Source organism: Hypanus sabinus, chromosome 5 (assembly GCF_030144855.1).
Source record: "Hypanus sabinus isolate sHypSab1 chromosome 5, sHypSab1.hap1, whole genome shotgun sequence".
In the NCBI taxonomy this organism is placed as follows: domain Eukaryota; kingdom Metazoa; phylum Chordata; class Chondrichthyes; order Myliobatiformes; family Dasyatidae; genus Hypanus; species Hypanus sabinus.
Window position 1 is genome coordinate 95,000,172 of NC_082710.1, and position 20,801 is coordinate 95,020,972.

Here is a 20,801-nt window from a genome sequence, read left to right on the forward strand (position 1 = left end):
CTTATATGTAGAATTTGCCAAAATTATGAGGGGTGATTGATAAGTTCATGACCTAAGGTAGAGGGAGTCAATTTTAGAAAACCTAGCACATTTATTTTTCAGCATGGTCCCTTCCTACATTCCCACACTTAGTCCAGAAGTTGTGGAGCATATGAATCCCTTCTTTGTAGAAGGCGGCATCTTGGACTTCCAGAAGTGGTCCACAGCAGGGATGATTGATACGTTTGTGGCCTAAGGTGGAAGGAGATGAGTTATTTAATTCCAGACTTTCTGCATAATCACTCAAAGAGTTGAATCGCATGTGCATGTAACAAGAGTTGTATAACTCATCTCTTTCTATCGTAGGCCACAAACTTATCAATCACCCCTGCTGTGGACACTTTCTGGAGGTCCAAGATCCGTATGCTCCATGACCGCTGTGCTAAGTGTGTAAGTGTAGGAGGGGACTATGGTGAAAAATAAATGTGCTAGGTTTTCTAAAATTGATTCCTTCTACCTTAGGCCACGAACTTATCAATCACCCCTTCTATGATAACTAAACTATTTTTTCTCTTTCAACATCAAAAACAGAAAAACATGTTTAAATCACAAGAAAGTACAATTCCATGTAAAATACTCAGAATAGTTTCGAAAGCGGGTGAAGTTAGAAACTGTATTGAAAATGCACCGTTCCAACAATTGGGGTTTAAGAATTTTTTTTGTAAACTACTTTCCATAATCACTTTCTTATTGAGTGTGGGTGACATGTCTACAACCTGAAATTGCCACACAGCTTCTCTTTTCACAGATGCTGCCTGACTTCCTCGATATTTCCAGAATTTTATGACTTATTGCTATTCAAAGAACTGTGTTGACAACAAAATATATTGGGAGAACAAAAAGACATTGAAAATAGCTACTAGATTACAGTTCTAGTTTGACTATTTCAGATAAACAGCCTTTACTGATTGTATTAGAAATGATGTAAGGAATCAGAATCAGAATGAGGTTTATTATCACTGCATGTTTCATGAAATTTGTTAAGTTAGCAGCAGCAGTTCAATGCAGAACATAATATAGAAGAAAAAAATAATAAAACTAAGTAAATCAATTACATATATTGAATAGATTAAAAATTGTTCAAAAAGCAGAAATAATGTATATTTAAAAGGTGAGGTAGTGTTCAAGGGTTCAATGTCCATTTAGGAAGTATAACTTTGTCTTAATTATCTTACTGCTGAAACTGCCTGATCTGTTGGGTGTTTTTACAACAGTTCTGCTGAAGGGTTTTGGCCCAAAACGTCAACTGTACTTTTTTCCATTGATGCTGCCTGGCCTGCTGAGTTCCTCCAGCATTTTGTGTGTTTTGCTCGGATTTCCAGCATCTGCAGATTTTCGCTCGTGGGTGTTTTTACCATTCACTGTTGTTCAGCCTCTCACAGTGCTGGTGTATTCTTAGTAATCGTCTTCAGTAATTTACTAGGTAGAGAGATGCAAATTCATTACTTCATCTGGGTAACTTTGTCTCCAATCCATCACAGACATTTCCTTTGTTTTCTCCATTACTACCAATATCACTGACTTCCAATATTAATAATTGAAGCAATTCTGATGAAGGGTGATTGGCTTAAAATATTAATTCTGCTTCATTCTTCACAGATGCTTCCTGACTTGCTGAAAATGCATTTTTTTAGCTTTCCAAAATTTCCGTTTTTTTGCTTTTTGATTAGCTGAATAGCTATTGTTTATTAAGGACTGGCTTTTTAGTTATAAGTTGCTTCAATACTGGTCTTTGTGTTGTTTTATTATTGTCATATGTACCAAAAAGACAGTGAAAAACTTGTCTTTCATATTGTTCATGCTGAACAAATCATTATCCAGTACATTGAGCTAAATTAAGGTAAAAACAATAACAATAGAGATAAAGCATAGAAGCTACAGAAAAATTATAGCACAGATAGACAGAAGAGCATGATCACCGAGGGACTATTGTCTCATTACCTAATACATGATACATGTTGTCATTTGTATGTGTTTGTGTCCATATTGCAGACAGTAATTGTCCTCAGGTCTAACAGTAAATCCAGTTTTCTATTACAACAATGGGTGCCTGCTATAACATAATTAATATAACTCCTGAATCTTGGACATCATCACTGTTGCGTGTAACACTTACCCAACAGACAGGTATATGTCTAGGCAAAAAGGAAATCTAGCCACACACCAACCCCACACCCGTACACGCAGGTGCTGTGGGAATTAAGTTTATGCCGTGGTGCACACACACAATATCAAACTCACACCAGATACCATTATAGAATAGACTTTAAGGATTTTACTAGAACTAAATGAGTACTAACAATACAGTATATATGAAAGAAAAGAAAATAAAGTAAAAGGTGCCAACTTATCAGAGTTCAGTCAGTTTAGTGCACATTGTTGGAGCTCAACCATCAAACCATTCGATCTCTCATCACTTTCCTCCGACCTCCAAGTCCTCGCACCTGGGACCACCCTCGTGGTCGACCGAGCAGTGCAGCACATGTCCACCTTCTTCGGCGTCTTCTTCCCAACTCCTGAAAAGGCCGCGAAACAACCCCCTCCCAGACCCACGAGACAAAGTAAGAATTCCCCATTGGTTAACAAATGAATACAATCCCGTTATCAGCAGTTCTAAAGCTAAATAACTGTGAGAGAAAGCACTTATCATAAAAAGAAGCATTCCTACTCTTAACAAAACAAAGAAACCATTTTGATTAACATACGCAGTACATTTTACATGTGATTCATGTCTCTACTTCTCGGTTTTGCCAACCCCACGTTAGCATAATCCATGTCTTTATTTACTAGTTACTAGCCCACATTCTTTCCCCTACAGAAGTGTTCATATGGTCATGGATCATGGTCAAAATGGAGACAAGCTCTGTGGCCCACTGAGTCCAGGCTGACAATTAAGCTTCATTCGCATCAATCTCATTTTCCTCTCCACAATGCCATTTACTCCTCTGTGATTTTGCCATTTATGACAGACCAGAGGGAACTTACTGTGACCAATTAACCTGCCAGCCTGTATTTCTCTTCTTGCATTTGACAGGAAACCCATGAGCTCTGAGTGAGAACAGACAAACCCCATACAGGCAGCCCTAGAGGTCAGGGTTGAACCTGAGCCACCGGAACTGGAGCTTAGAAAATTATAGGCACAAAGAAAGCATGCTCCTTCCTAGTCATTCAAACAAAATGTAAACAACAAATAAACTCTTCTTGGGCTTCCAGCCAGGTACAGATATTGATTTTAACTGACATTTTGATGACAAACTCTGCCAAATTCTTCAAGTATGATGCCTAGGTATGTCTAGTCCAATGGTAAATGTATCCCTGTTGAACGTCCCTTCAGGTTGGTTAGTCTTCATCCAATCAGATTTCTGCTTTCCCACCTTGTTTACAATCGAATTCCAGTTCTGTCTTAGAGAGTTAAAATTCTTTTACTCTGGTTTTATTTCAATGGCTTTCTTCACCAGGCAGTCCCAAAAGCCATTGGTTCGGCACAGTAGTTTTGTGCCATTGAAATCAATCCTACGGCCATTGTGAATGCAATGTTCTGTACAGATAGTCCCCGAGTTACGAATGTCTGACTTACGGACAACTCGTACTTATGAACTGGGGAAGGAGAACGCCACCCGCCATTTTAAGTCGTTGCCATTGACACTGTATTGAGTGTTTAACTTTGTATTTGGCCTAAATTTTTTGTAGTAAAATTCACCCTGACCACCCTGACCAACCCGCACCCCCCCCCACCCCCGTTCCGGTCGGATGGTGGCGCAATGAGATCAGCACCGGGCTCGAGAACAGAGATTTGATCCAGTGACAGTCTGCTCCTCAGCCGGGTTGATGTCGATCCAGTGACTCCTGTACCATCCGTGCTGGGTTGATGTCAAACTTGCAACTCAACCTCATAAAAAAAACACTACCACCTCCAGTTTAAATTCCCTCGCGGAATATTGTGGAGGATCAAATATCCAAACCCAGCACAGCCCCCAATTTTCCCATTTAGCCTTTCTCAGTGCGGTGGTCCTTAGGACCCAGCAGACCTCGGGAGCCGGCAGAGCTCGGGACTCGCCGCCCGCAGTGTTTCTGTTCCATTGATGGGAAGCGATTGCAATTGAAAATAAAGTGGAAATAATAAAGCTTTCGGAAAGAGGTGAGACACCATTGGTCATTGGAAAGCGTTAGGCTACAGTTGGTTAACAATTGGAACAATTTTAAAGGATAAAGTGAGAATAATGGAGCATGTGAAAAGCCCTGCCCGATGAAAGCAACAATTATTACTAAGCAATGCAGTGGTTCAATTATTGGAATATGTATGTTTCTTAAGTGTTTTATATGCATAGTAAGGTAAAATATATACTATATAGTAAGACAAACATTTCACGAACTGATGCTAAATAATACGGGGATATACGTGTTCCGACTTACGTACAAATCCGACTTAAAGACGGACTCAGGAACGGAATTTGTACATAACCCGGGGACTGCCTGTACTGTCGACTTCTCTGGGTAACCCAAACAGATTCACCTCATGTGCTCCTTGATACGGGTTTCCAGCGTATGTCCCGTTTGGCCAGTATACACAGCTCCGCATGGGAATCCTGTAAACACCAGCCATCCTGAGATTCTGATCATCTTTGAACCACATAAACTGTGATTTCTTCAGGATCCTGGCAATACTTCCAAAACCCATGAAACTAATCAATCAGGAAGGGTGGATGATGGGGGTAAATACCACTGGCCCATCCCTGATGAAGATGGAAGAGATGTCACCGACGATGGAAGAGTTAAATTTGATTCCTGTATTTGGATGGAAACATGAGAATAGTTTATTTATAATTATGTTAAGTTCTTCAAACTCACTTCCTAACATTTTAATGTTTCAATTATCTACAATTTCCATTGAAATATTGCTATCATCACCAGTTCAAATGTTTTGATAATGCCTGAAATTTCTTGAAGAAGTGGACTAAGATAGTATTTTGAAAATCTGTCGGTGCTGGAAGTCCAAAACAACACGCACAAAATGCTGGAGGAAGTCAGCAGGTCAGGCAGCAACTATGGAAAAAAGAGGGCCCAAAACGTCGACTGTTTACTCTTTTCCATTGATGTTGCTTGGCCTGCTGTGTTCCTCCAGCATTTTGCTGGAGTAAAATTTATCCATTTAGCATCATACATTGGAAACATACATGAAACAAAAGATATAAACATGAGAAAGTCTGCAATTGCTGGAAATCTAAAGCAACACAAAAAATACTGGAGGAATTCAACCAGTCAGGCAGCATCTATGGAACTGAATAAACGGTCGACGTTTCAAGCCAGGGACCCTTCTTTAGAAGCAGAAGTTGCTAAAGGAATTATGATATAGAGACAAACCTCACCACCCACCAAATGCAGAGTTCCTTCAGCATTTTTTGTATGTTGTTTGGATTTCCAACATTTGCAGGTTTTCTCTTGTTTGTGTTTTGTCAATACTGATGCTGGTTTAGCAGAATTGTATATCTTAGGTAATATTTTTTTAATTTCAACTGTAATTCCTGTAGAAGCACTTGAATCCAAAATCTGGCTGTTCAGAATGTTGAAATCTTCTGAATTAAGCAAGAAAGCAACATGAGTGAATCTGGACCTTAATAAATTTACAGAGACAGGAGCTTTCAGATGACAGCTTGTTTTTATATGGTGTTGTTAAAGTCATAAATTCTCCAAAAGTACTTCACAGTGTGGTAACAGTTAAGTTTGAAACTAATCGACAAAGAGATTCAGCAAAAAGTTTGGTGGAGGAGATATACTTAAAGATGAACAAAAAACATACACGGGCTGAGAGGTATTTAACATATTATCTTGAAAAGGCTTGCGCTGACGCCAAAACTGGCATTAGTGACCAATTAATTTCAGAGACGTTGAAAAGGCTTGAACTAAAGGCTGGCAGAGGTCTTGGTGAATTATAGGGCTGAAGAAGAATACAGTTAAAGGGGTTGTGAGGGTCATGTATGAATTTGAAAACATGGATGACAATTTTAAAATCAAGGTTGAGTCACTATAGCTTAATGAGCAAAATAATGATGGGGAAGAGACTTATTATGAGCCGGCACATGACCTGCAGAGTTGTGGAAGATATAATGAGGGAAGCTGATCAAGAATTGGAATATTTATGCCTAGGCCTGGGGTTCCCAACCTTTATTAAGCCATGGACCCCAGTCTAGCCAGCAGATGAGCTATGGTAAGGGCAGTCAGACCATACGATGGAAGAGAGGCCTATGCTAGGGAGTTGGATAGATAAAGAGCTGAGCCTACAACGAGTCCATTGTTGGTTTAAAAAAAATCTGCTCATTCATCATTCAATGTTTCAAGAAGTGGCAGTGAGTTAGAACTGGACATCAATGAACATTGGCTTGGCATTTACATGACAAGGTACCACAACTGGTCAAATGAGAAAATGGAGAGGCCAAGTGGATATCTTGGGAACATGCACAGTCATCATCGTCATTATGTGCCATGTCCTTAAGGCATGGGCAATCATTGTCTTTGATTATCTAGTTATAATAGAATATAATGTAATAATGACAATGCATCTTGAGAGGGACTGGTGTGGTTAAACCTGTAATATACAGTTCACAGGCTGAGAGAGGCAATGAAGAGCAGCTCACTTTGTCATGGTCTCATGCTTCACTGATCATGCATCCAATCAGGATGCATGAGCCCGAGCCAACTATATTCAGTCTTTTCAAAAGTGTGATGCTAAGGAGATTGAGGAATTTTGAAAACCTTTCATAGATTGGAGGTTGCATTTAAGAATATCAGTAACATCACAGAATTCAGTCTCTCCTTCAAGGGCCCTGTCAATGTTTCTCGCTGCCTCAGTAAAACAGCCAGCACTATCCCTCGCACCCTGGATGTTCTCTCTTCTCCCCTTTCCCACGGAAAGAAGATAGAAATGCCTGAAAGAATGTACCACCAAGCTCAAGGACAGCTTCTATCTACCTGTTAGCAGACTCCTAAATGGACCTCTTTATGATGGGCTCTTGGCATCACAATCTACCTTGTTATGATCTTGAACTTTTATGATTTAGCTGCACTGCACTCTGTTGGTAACTTCTGTTCTTTACTCTGCATTGTTAATGTTTTACCTTATTTTAGCTCAATGCACTGAGTAATGAATTGGCCTGTATAAACAATATGCAAGACAAACTTCAGGGCAAGGACTGCCAGACTGGGTATTAGCTGTTTCCCCCAGACTGTGAGACTATGAATATCCTGCCACCACTGAGATCTTATCACTAGGACAGTGAGCAGTTTACCCTTTACCTGTGCTGCAGGTAATCCTCTACATTGATGAGACTCATTGTAAATTGGGATATCCTTCGTCAAGCACCTTCACACCATTCACCAAAAGACAAATTTCTCAGTAACGTTAAATTTAACATTTTAATTCCCATTCCCTTTCTAGTTCTGACATGTCAGTTCATGGGCTCCTGTCAAGCCAAGACGTGGCCACACTCAGGGTGGAGAAATACCACATTATATTCCATTTGGGTAGCCTCCAACCCGATAGTGTGAATATCAATTTCTCCTTCCGGTTAAAAAAATTCCCTCACCCTTCTCTCTTCCTCTATTCCACACATTGGCTTCTTACCTCTTCTCTCCTGCCTATCACTTCCTCCTGGATCCCCTGCTCCTCCCCTTTCTTCTATCCTACTCTTTCCTCTCCTATCAGATTTCTTCTTCTCCTGCCCTTTACTCTTCCCACCCACCTGGCTTAACCTATCACCCTCTAACTATCCTCTTTCCCCTTGCCCCACTTTTTTATTCTGGAAGCTTCCTCCTGAAGAAAAGTCTTGACCTGCAATATTGACTATTTATTCATTTCCCTAGATGCTGCCTGACCTGCTGAGTTCCTTCAGCTTATCATGTGTGTTGCTGTGGTAATATTTTATTTAATGCACTGTGTGTGATATAGGTATTGTAGGTACACTGTGGTCCGGAGGAACGTTCATTCGTTTGACCGTATATATTTACAGTCAGTCAGATGACAATAAATTGAATTTGAACTTTTTTATTGTATCTTAGTACATGTGACAATAATAAGCCAATATTTGCTTATCAGTGAGTTTAAAAGATACATTAATATTAAGCAAATAAATCATATTTACAACAGCAAATTAGTTCATTTTCTTCAAGGAACTAAAAGTTTTTGTATCAGGTTCTGAATGGAAGGATGTACATATTTGAACACATTACAAACTTATCTTGTTTCAAGGGCATTTATGACTGAATTTGTCAGTAATTAATTTTTTCACCTTTGTACTGTACGTCTGGGTGGCGGGGTGGAAATACATCCCTACCGAGGGAGGTGTAAGGCATTCCTTCGCTGATCTACAGGCCACCCTTGGACAAGGTGTAGCACCTGCTTATCCCCTGATCAGGGTCATGTTATCTCATGGGTGCAGGTGGTGGATGGTCATACGAACAGCTTGTGCGTATCACAGGTCCTGGTTATTGGACCGGTGAAGCAGGCAGACAATCTATGAAGAGTGTTGATAATGGCTGGGGTCACCTGTCATGTAAAGATGCTGCCTAGAAGAATGCAATGGAAACTACTTCTGCAGAAAAATTTTGCCAAGGACACGAAAGATCATGATTGCCCATGTCATACGACACAGCACATAAAGTATGAACAAACTGTATATATATCTAAACAACATTCAGACCTATTATTGGCAACTGCCCTGAATTTCTGTAGTTCTTTATGATGCAGAAGGAGGCTATTCAGCCCAACAAGTCTATGCCATCTCTCGGAGTCCATCTGGCTACCTCTATAATCTATTTGTCCCACATTCCCAATAACTCTCCCCAGATTCTACCACTGTTCCTATTCACTAGGAGCAGCTTATAATGGACAAGCAACTTACCAACCTGCATTTCTTTTGTACATGGAAAGAAAATGAGGAACTTGGAGAAGCTCATGTGGTCACAGGGAGAATATACAAACTCCATGCAGAGAGCACTAGCGATTTGGATTGAGCCTGGGTTCTGAAGGCTCAGAGGCAACAGTTCTTCTAGGACTTTAATGAAATAAAATGATGGGAACACTGGTATTTTAAACACAAGAGAGTCTGTAGATGCTGGAAATCTGGAGCAACACACACAAAATTCTGGAGGAACTCCACGACAGGCAGCATCTATGGAAATGAATAAACAGTCGTCATTTTGGACCGAGACCCCTCCAGCATTTTGTGTGTGGTTACTGGTGGTATTTTACCTTATTGATTCCCTTCCCCTCACCCTCACCCTCACTCATCTTGTACAACAATTCAAGGACTGGCTCTACAGGGGCAAAGAGTCTGCGCATCCTTTTGGCTCATTTAATCCCTCAGCACCCCAGCCATGGTTGACTGGAAGCTACAGGGGTGGGATGAACTGTTCTGTCTCAAAATTCAGCACTATTCATATTGAGCTGAAGGTTTGGGCACATTTTGTATTTAGTTCTTTCCTCACCTCCCCCCCCCCATCATTTGTTTTATGCCAGCCTCATCTGAGATGCTGCGAAGACCTTGATTACTTGCATAGAGCCAAAGAGTCAGATTGCTAGAGGGATACAGCACAAAACAGCCCGTTGGCCACTAAATCTGTTCCAACTATCAAACACCAATTTAGATGAATCTCATACTAATCCCAAGGTATTCCTTTATTCGCCTTATGTCCTCATGCTCCATGATTCATGCGGGGAAGCTCACAGTTGCCAGTCTGCAAAGGAAAACCACATGGTAGTAAGGAGAACGTGCAGACTCCAGTCAAAGTCAGGATTGAACCAGCTCAGTCGTGCTGTGATCGAGCAGCTCTAATAGTGACATCACCGTGAACAAAGAGCGAAATTAAAGGGCTAGTTTCCTTTTTAAATTGATAGATCCTTTTTGGTTTGGTCCCTTTTCTAATAAACGACAAATTTCAAGTTTTCTTGTTTACCGCATATCTATGTTCTCAAATAAGTCTACTATTTTATTTATTTTAATTGATGTCTATTGTTTAAAAAATGTATTTAAACTGAAACGAGATGTCTTTGGTCATTCAGGGCATTGAGGAACTGGAATAGACCTTCAACAGCATGAACTGTCAGAGAGCCTCAAAGTTTTCCAGCTTGCATAGCCTGAGACTGCACAACTGAATGTGGACATTCCCTCCTGCATTATGATCACAGCTATGAGGCCATCAGATGTTGACTGGTAGGAGATTCAATGGTTCAATTTAATATCAGTTAGTGTATTCAGTGCACAACCTGAAATTCTTACTCTTCACAGACATCCATGACACATAAAAAACCCAAGGAACGAATGACAGGAACATCAGAACCCCAAAGCCCTCCTCCCAGGCACAAGCAGCAACAAACACATCAACCCTTCCCCCATTTGCTCCAGTAAAAGCACCGCCCCCTCCTCCCACCATACAAACAGTAGCAGAAGAGAAGATCTTGATCTAGACTCCATCAGAAGACCACCGTCCATAACCCAGTACTTCGGTTTCACAGACAAGCTCTGTCTCACTAGCAAGACCAGCAGCTCACTGCTATAATGTTATAATCTGCCACATTACCTCTTCAATTCCCTAGACTCGAACAAGAGCCCTCCATGAAGAGAGTGAGAGGCAGAGTGAGAGAAGGATCGCTCAAGTGAAGAGGCCTTCTTCTGACAACAGTGCACACGGCCTGATATCCCGATGTTCCAGTCTCCCATGACGCTTCGCTTGGCAACATTGGAAAGGATCTGGCTCATAAATGGGGCTACACACTGAAGGCACAAATCGCCTGGTTTGCACCAGGCCGCACGGCAAGTCAATAAAACGAGAACCCATTGCCTATGGAGAATCATAGTTTGAGCTGCAGCTGTAGATCACAGTCTCCGGCAGAACCCCAGCCACCTTGAAAGGGGAAAAGAGACATGAAAAAAAAAGAATAAACTGTTTTGTGGACAAACTGTAAGTAGTTGCCTGGGTCTGCAAAAACCTCTGGCAGCATCTTTTCTAGCTCCTTCCATCAAATAATTAATTCAAAAGAATAGTGTAACCACTGGCATTAGGCTGGAGATGATCATGGAGCTGGACACTGCGTTAAACACAATCCTAATTCAACAAGATAACCAATGGATTGGCTTTGAATGAATTGACAGGTTACTGCATTTCAAACAAACTTTTTCATGGCAATAAAAATACAATAAGTATAAGGTTTTCAAACAGTTTATTTTCAATCCATCAAAAGAGCCACCAGGACCGTCACAAAGGCGGCTGAGCTAGCCTCCAGACGGTTATGGATCAGGAGGTGTGAGCCGTGGAAAAAATGCTGCTGGGACACAAACCGGGGCCTGACCAATACTGCCTGAGTCACCTGGGCAAGAGTGCCTGATGTTGAAAGACCCAGAACACCCAACACCCCCAGGTTACATCCCTGATGATGTGTCCCAGCGCGTCCTAGGATGTATCTCAGCATCAAAAGAAGCACAATTGTGCTTCATAAAACTTGAAAACTTCACCTAATTCCTTTGAAAGGTACTGTAGAAGGTCATTTAATTATTCACAATCTAAGTAAATCAAGATAAATTAAGACGGAAAGACCATAATTAGCAATTTTAATTATAAACAGCTTCAATTTATCGCAGATCTGAGCACAGAAGTATGCAATTAATTTTGCAGTCATTTTGCTGCTGTCGACTTTTAGAATGTGTTCTGGAACTGGCAACTAAGGGCAAGAAATTGTATTACTAAGTCCATAAAATTATATCACCTGAAGACATTTTTCTCATTTACACTTAAACAGAGTAACATTCTTGCCACATAGGCACAATGCAATGAACTTATTAAGCAAAAGAACTAACAATAACCCTTTGACATTCAATTAGAGTACAACAGCTCAAAAATAGGACCTTCAGCCCATCTAGTCCATTACTCTTCCTAATCATTTTAACTTCCAACTAGACCATAGCCCACCATTCCACTCCCATCCACGTACTGTACTTGCTCCTCTTACTTGCTCCACACAGCTCCTCTTAAATGTTGAAATTGAAACCACACCCACCACTTCTGCTGGCAGCTCTATCCACACCCTCAGCAGTCTGAGGAAGAAATTTCCCGTAATTTTTACTTTAAACATTTCACCTTTCATCCTTAGCCCATGACCTCTATGTCTAGTTCCATCAAACCTGAGTGGAAAAAGACTGCTTTCGTTTATCCTATCTATACCTCTCATAATTCTATACACCTCCATCAAATCTCCCTTTATTCTCCTATGCTCTGTAGGGTTTCCCACCATGGACCCCCTCAGTTAATGGTAAGGGTCAATGGCATAAAAAAGGTTGGGATCTCCTGCTTTAGAGAATAAAATCCTTTCCCTATAACTCAGGTCCTAAAGACGCAACTCTCAAGCATACTGATATTTTACTTGGAGGCAGATGGCCAGTTAAATGCTAATTATGTTAACATCTCTGACATTGTGACCATTGGCAGTCCAGGGGTTATCATTGCTCAGATGTTCAACTGCAACAATTTTATGTGCTATAGATTGAAAAGCTGGTGACAAGTGAGATATTATATGATGACTGAAAGTCAACAAACTGCACCGACTGGAAATTTAGAATAAAACAGAAAAGAAAACCTGACAAAGAAATATATTTGATTCTCCAAAGGAGAGCAACTGAAATGGAAACAGTTGTGGTTTGGTTTTGGTTTTATTCACAGTGTATTGCTTTATAACAGGTGAATATCCACATTACATCTATTGTTCTTTTTAGTGACAAGTCTGTTTCTTTGAAATGTGTTTCAATTAAGAAAATGCAACAGTCAGTTTGTACGCAATCCCCAATAGTAATAATGACCAGTAATGAGTTCTGGTGATCTTGGATGAGGATGACAAAGAAAACGTACTCTTTTTCAAAATTGAAATTTAAGATTTTTTTTATCCACCAAAGAGACTAGATGGGCTTCTATTTTATGTCTTATGTGAGGAAATAGCATCTTAAAAAGCACAATAGACTTTTTCCATTCCATTGATAGGTCTGCCTAGATTTTTGTGCCCCTGGCATGGGCATGGAACCAAGACACACACACTTCTGACTCAGAGGCAATAGCACTGATAACTGAGCCATGACTGACACTTCAAATCAATAGATTGATTGCAAAAGAATTTGGTTGATGCCAGGAATGATGTAGAAAGCAATAGCTGTGTTTTTCAGCATAAATGAGGTTACTGATGTTAGAAGCAATAAAACTTGTTTTATGGTTTCACTGCTTCCATAAATCTTTAGAAATCAGAATGGATATGATTAGGTTAAATGCTTCATTATGTGGGATACTTCCAGTAGTTTACTTTTCCCCATAATCAGGTGGACCTTTGCCCTAACGTGTCACTTTGTGGCTGGTCTCCATAGATTTTATTCTGCATGATTGTGATTGAGTACTATTACACGCTGCTCCACTGATTCAATCTTCAATCAGACCTAATATCTTTCATAAGGCAATCAGAGACACATTTTCAAGTCACACTTTTATTGGTCAAACATACAGGCTTAACTCACATTAAGTATTTCTTGGGTCTGTTGATAAAAGTCAATAAACCTTCAAATAAAATTAACTTAAGAAAGTAATTTTAATGTGTCTTCCTGTTGACATGGAGGCAGAGTATTTATATGCATGACTAAGTTGTGAACTATGACACCATCATTCTTCACTGACATAGTGGAATGCAAAGGAGGCCATTCAGCCCAGCAAGTCTATGCTAGATCCCAACAGCTATTAGTGCATATTATTAAAATAATCATATATTATCTGATATATTAAATGCTTTAAAATAATTGCTATAATTGTTTCATTTGACCTAGTCTGAGCATTTCATTTGCTGATCATTTAGCTATGCAGATGTAGTGTACGGTATATAAAAGCTCATACTAGTTAACAAAACAACCAATTTCTGTTTAGGTATGAATTTTATAATATGGAGTAACTTATGTTTGATGATTTATTTTATCTGTGCTACTTTCGCTTTGACAGTACAATATGGATGATAGAATAACTCAATCATCTTATCCATTCCAAGAGATAGACATGCATTTTATGGGATTACAGACATACAGGTACGTTATACTAATAAATGTTTTCCTTATGGGACAGATCACATTGATATTTGGCAGACATTGGGTAGCTACAGTATGTAGTACTCTGAAATGCACTGGAGTTCTGAAAAGGGCACCTCTGACTTTCTGATGAATTTGCATAAACTTAATATAGTTTCAGATTACTTATTATGAATAACTAATATTGTGTTTCACATTTTAAAAATATTTTCACCTGCTCCTAAATTCATTCAGAAACAGTGGAAAATTCCTTCTGATGACAGCAGGCTGTCAAATCAGTTTATGGTCAGGGTTTTAGTTTACTCAGTAACACGGTTGTCATTGCTAATAGATGATCAGTCTTGCAGCTTTTCCACAATGCTGATATCAAACTGTGTGGTTAAGTAGCAATGAAAGAATTGTGGACAGCACACAATCCTATTGCCACCCTGACCTCTCCTCTAGCTCAGTTTCATTGCTTTTTTCCCCCCAATTATGCTTCCACATTCTGTCTTGGAAATTTTATATTAAATGAAGATATCAGTTAAGTGCATGTTGTTCTTGTCATTGACACAGGCCAGAATATGTAAACTATTTTGCTTGATTAATTCACAGATGTTAATGTTGAAAATAATTTTTAACTTTCTTAACTTTATTCTTAACTTTAGTAAGGAACATAGCTCTAGTTATTTAAAAATAAACTTGAGAAGTTTAATTCTAATCTTTAATTCTAATCTTTGGATGCCTATGCCAGATGCACAATATAACAGTACTTGCCTATTACATTTTTGAATTTGACTTCAATAACGCAAAATTTCAGAAGGAAAGTATAACATGCAGACATTTCAACAAAGCTATAAAAACAGATTAATTATTGTTACTGTTGAATTTCACAACACAGATACATGACCACCAACGTACAGATTTTAAAAGGAATGAATCAGTGCAATGAATGACTCAATTGCAAATGACATGAACTTTGGTGGTGTTGTGGATAGTGTAGAAGGTTGTCCTAGTTTGCAACAGGACATTGATAGGATGCAGAGCAGAGCCGCAAAATGGCAGATAGAGTTCAACCTGGAAAAGCGTTAAGTGATATGCTTTAAAAGTCAAGTCAAGTCACTTTTTATGGTCATTTCGACCATAACTGCTGGTACAGTACACAGTAGAAACGAGACAACGTTTTTCAGGACCATGGTGCTATGTGAAATAATACAAAAACTACACTAAAATACGTAAAACAACACAAAAAATACTACACTAGACCTCAGACCTACCCAGGACTGCATAAAGTGCACAAAACAGTGCAGGAATGATGCACCATCAATAACTCTCTCTGAGACGTAAAGGCGCGATATCAGCTTTTATTGACTGGAAGAAGGAACAAGCAGTGGTTGACCACCATACTACATCCTGGAGACAGAGAGGCCGGGCTCAGACCTCAATCACCTTTATACCTGGGTCTATGGGAGGAGCCACAGGAGCAGTCAGCAGGGGGCGTGTCCAGACAGGTATATGTAGTTCACCACATTCACCCCCCCCTTTGTTTTAAAAGAGAGTCCCCATGTGGCGAAGTTTCTTACAAGTATATTTACAGGTTAAGTCTATCAGGTGGTTGAATCTGTTGCTGCAATCTACGTAGCACCGGCTGTGATTGCACAGGTGCCGGTGGTGATTGCACTGGAGATGGAGGTTGTGCTGGTTCCAGCCTGACTGGAGGTGTCAGCCCACTAGGCGTCAGTGATCCCTCATGCATGTGTGAGGCACCTGGTATATATGCGTACGAAACGCCCGGTATATGAGTGTCATGAGGAGTCTATGTAGGGCCTGGTGTGTGCGGTGTCACCTCGGGTACAGGGTTCATAGTTACCGGGGAGTGTTCGGGGTAGTGGTCTGCTGCTCCTGCGGGTGCCAGGTCGCGGACGGAGACCGTGTCCTCCCGGCCATCATGTAAGACCACGTGGGCATACTGGGGCTTCGCATGTAGAAGGTGAACCCTCTCGACCAGCAGGGAGTATTTATTACTCCTCACATGTTTCCGGAGCAGCACTGGCCCTGGGGATGTCAGCCAAACTGGTAGGGTGGTCCCAGTGACAGACTTCCTGGAAAAAGAGAATAGGCGCTCGTGAGGGGTGGCATTGGTGGACGTACATAACAGGGAGCGGATAGAATGGAGAGCCTCGGGGAGGACCTCCTGTCACCGAGAGACCGGCAACCCTTTTGACTTAAGGGCTAAAAGTGTGGCCTTCCACTCTGTGGCATTCTCCCTCTCCACCTGTCTATTTCCCCAGGGATTATAACTCATGGTCCGACTAGTAGCAATGCCCCTAGCTAGCAGGTACCGGTGCAGCTCGTCACTCATAAAGGAGGACCCTCTATCACTGTGGATATGGCAGGGATATCCGAACAGAGTGAAGAGCTGGCGCAGGGCTTTTATGATGGACGTGGTAGTGGTGTCGGGGCAGGGGATGGCAAAGGGGAACCGTGAGTACTTGTCGATAATATTGAGAAAATAGACATTGCGGTCGGTGGAGGGAAGGGGGCCCTTAAAGTCAACACTCAGTTGCTCAAAAGGGCGGGTGGCCTTGACAAGTTGCGCCGTTTCAGGACAGTAGAAGTGCTGTTTGCAATCAACGCAGATTTGGCAGTCCCTGGTCATCGTCCTGATGTCCTCCAGGGAGTACGGCAGGTTCCAGGCTTTCACGAAATGGTAAAATTGGGTGACCCCGGATGGCAAAGATGTGCATGAAGGGCGTCTAGCTGGTCAAGCTGTGTGATAGCACATGTTCCCCGGGATAGGGCATCAGGGGACTCATTGAGACTGCCAGGCTGGTACAGGATATCATAGTTGTAGGTGGAGAGTTCTATTCTCCACCGCAAAATTTTATCATTTTTGATTTTGCCCCGCTGTTGGTTGCTGAACATGAACGCAACCAAGCGCTGGTCGGTCAGCAAGGTGAACCTTTTGCCGGCGAGATAGTGCCTCCAGTGCCTAATAGCTTCCACTATGGCCTGGGCTTCTTTCTCCACCGTGGAATGCTGAATTTCAGGGCACTGAAGGGTACGAGAAAAGAATGCTACTGGCCTGCCTGCCTGATTGAGGGTAGCAGCCAGCGCGAAGTCAGAGGCGTCACTCTCCACTTGGAAGGGAATGGTCTCGTCCACCACATGCATCGTTGCTTTGGCAATGTCCCCTTTAATGTGGCTAAAAGCCGTGCGGGCCTCGGCTGAGAGGGGAAAAGTGGTAGACTTGGCCAGGGGGCTGGCCTTGTCTGCGTAATGGGGGACCCATTGGGCGTAATAGGAAAAGAAGCCCAGGCACCGTCTGAGGGCTTTGAGAGTGGTGGGAAGAGGGAGTTCTAACAGGGGGCGCATACGGTCGGGATCAGGGCCAATGACCCTGTTTTCCATGACATACCCAAGGATAGCGAGTCGGGTGGTTCTGAACACACACTTGCCCCTGTTATAAGTAAGGTTCAGGGCTTTGGCCACTTGGAAAAATCATTGGAGGTTGGCGTTGTGATCCGGCCAGTCGTGACCACAGATGGTAAAGTTATCCAGATAGGGAAATGTAGCCTTCAGTTGGCACTGGTCCACCATCCGGTCCATTTCCCTCTGGAAGACAGAGACACCATTTGTGACACCAAATGGATCGCGCAGGAAGTGATAGAGCCTGCCGCCCGCCTCGAAGGCGGTGTAGGGGCGGTCCTCTGGGCGGATGGGGAACTGGTGATAAGCGGATTTCAGATCTATTGTCGAGTACACCTTGTACTGAGCTATCTGGTTGACCATATCCGCGATGCGGAGTAGGGGGTATGCGTCAAGCTGCGTGAACCTATTGATGGTTTGACTATAGTCCATCACCATCCTATTTTTCTGGCCAGTCCGAATAAAACCACTTGGGATCTCCAAGGGCTTGTGCTCGGCTTGATGATCCCCTCCCCGAGCAGCCGCTGCACCTCTGACTGAATGAAGGCCCTGTCCCCCGCGCTGTACCTCCTGCTTTTAGTTGCCACAGGTTTACAGCCGGGGGTCAGGTTGGCGAACAGCGGTGGGGGAGGGATCTTGAGGGTGGAGAGTCTGCAAGTGGAGTCAGTAGCTCAGCTGTCGGCATGGTGCAGGGTGGGATGTGTGGGTCGGTGTGTGTGTGTGGTCAGTAGCGGGGTATATGACGAAGTCCCACAAAACTGAGGATTCCTGATAGTGAGTGGTGGGAGGGGCCCGTCATATGCCATAGTCACACTTTTGAGGTGACTCTGGAAGTCCAGCCCCAATAGCACAGGAGCGCACAGTTGAGGCATGACCAGTAGCGCAAAGTTCCGATATTCTGTGCCCTGCACCACCAATGTCGCTACACAACTCACCCAGATGTCTGTGGAATACGACCCAGAAGCCAAGGTGACCCTCTGACTTACCGGCTGTGTCACGAGTCCACAGCGTTGCACTGTGTCTGGGTCAATAAAACTCTCAGTGCTGCCTGTGTCAAACAGGCAGCTAGTCCTTTGCCCCTCCACTAGGGTGTCCATCGTTGACCTTGCAAGCTGGTGTGGGGCGCTTTGGTTGAGGGTTACAGCGGCCAGAGTTGAACTGCCATCTTGGTGCCCGTTAAACACCAGTGGGTCGGGGGCAGGGTATGTTTTACGCCGACAAAGATGGCCGCCCACATCCGGGCATGCAAGATGGCGGCCCCCATGTCTCACACGCAGCACTGCCTGACCCCGCTCGTGGTTTAGACTTACAGATCTTGGCGAAATGGCCCTTCTTCCCGCAGCTGCAGCAGGTCGCTTCTTGGGCTGGGCAGCATTTTCGGGGGTGCTTTTCGAGTCCGCAGAAGTAACACTGCGTGGGCTTTTGACGGGCTGCAGTTGTGTTCGGGGAGTTCGTGGAATCACAACTGGCAGCGGCGTTGGTGAATTTGCTCACGGGAACCAGCGGTGGTGGGGTCTGAGGCATCCACGGAACCGGCAGGGAATCGTGCGGTTAGACAGCGTCAGCGATGTGCAGAACAGCCTCCAGGCTGTCTCGATCGCTGAGCGTAAGGTAAGATCGGCATTTTCCAGCAGCTGCTGGTGCAACTACACTGACCTAATTCCTGTAACAAAGGCGTCTCGTACTAGCAGCTCCGCATGCTGTTCCGCCGTGAGTGTTTTGCAGTCACAAGTCCTGACGAGTGTCTGTAGGGCTCGGAAAAACTCGGTGCTTGACTCTCCAGGCCGCTGTCATCGCGCAGCTAAGCGATGTCTTGCATAGGCGGCGTACACCGGCCGCAGGTACGTGTCTTTTGAAGGCGTCCAGTGCCCCTTCGTAGGTCGGCAGGCCTCTGATAAGTGAATGAACTTTTGGGGTGACCCTCGAGAGGAGAATTCGGTGCATAACAGTGGGGTTAGTTGCACGAACCTCCTCCAAGCATGTGTGGAAGCATGCAAGCCAGAGTTCAAAAGCAAGAGCTGCTTCAGAGTCTTGGGGGTCCAAATCCAATCTTTCCAGACGTAAAACGGTTTCCATGTTTTAAAACTTCCAGTCAATAAAATTGATGTTAACCTTCAATAACTCACTCTGAGACGTGAAGGCAAGATATCGGCTTTTATTGACTGGAAGAAGGAACAAGCAGTGGTTGACCACCATACTACATCCTGGAGACTGAGAGGCCAGGCTCAGGCCTCAATCGCCTTTATACCGGGGTCTGTGGGAGGAGCCACAGGAGCAGTCAGCAGGGGGCGTGTCCAGACAGGTATATGTAGTTTACCACAAGGCATTACAATAAATAATAAACAAGACAATAAGCACAGTAGAGGGCAGTAAGTTGGTGTCAGACCAGACTCTGGGTATTGGGGAATCTGATGGCTTTGGGGAAGAAACTGTTACATAGTCTGGTTGTGAGAGCCCAAGTGCTTCAGTGCCTTTTCCCAGATGGCAAGAGGGAGAAGAGGTTGTATGAGGGGTGTGCGGTCCTTCATAATGCTGTTTGCTTTGCGGGTACAGTGTGTGGTGTAAATATCTGTAATGGTGGGAAATGAGACCCTGATGGTCTTCTCAGCTGACCTCACTATCCGCTGCAGGGTCTTGCGATCCGAGATGGTGCTATTTCCAAACCAGGCAGTGATGCAGCTGCTCAGGATGCTCTCGATACAACCCCTGTAGAATGTGATGAGAATGGGGGATGTGGGAGATAGACTTTACTCAGCCTTTGCAGAAAGTAGAGATGCTGCTGGGCTTTCTTTGCTATGGAGCTGGTGTAGAGGGACCCGTTGAGATTCTTTGCCAGGTGAACAGCAAGAAATGTGGTGCTCTTAACGATCTCTACCAAGGAGCCGTTGATGTTCAGCGGAGAGTGGTTGCTCCGTGCTCTTCTGAAAGCAACAACAATCTCTTTTGTTTTGTTCACATTCAGAGACAGGTTGTTGGCTCTGCACCAGTCTGTTAACCACTGCACCTCCTCTCTGTAAGCTGTCTCGTCGTACTTGCTGAAGAGACCCACCATCGTCGGTGAACTTGATGATGTGGTTCGAGTTGTGTGTTACAGCACAGACATGGGTCAGCAGAGTGAACAGCAGTGGACTGAGCACACAGCCCTGGGGGGGGGGGGGGCCGTGCTCAGTGTGATGGTGTTGGAGATGCTGCTCCAGATCCGGACTGACTGAGGTCGAACTTGAAGGCAGAATACAGGGTTTATGGCAGAACTTCTAG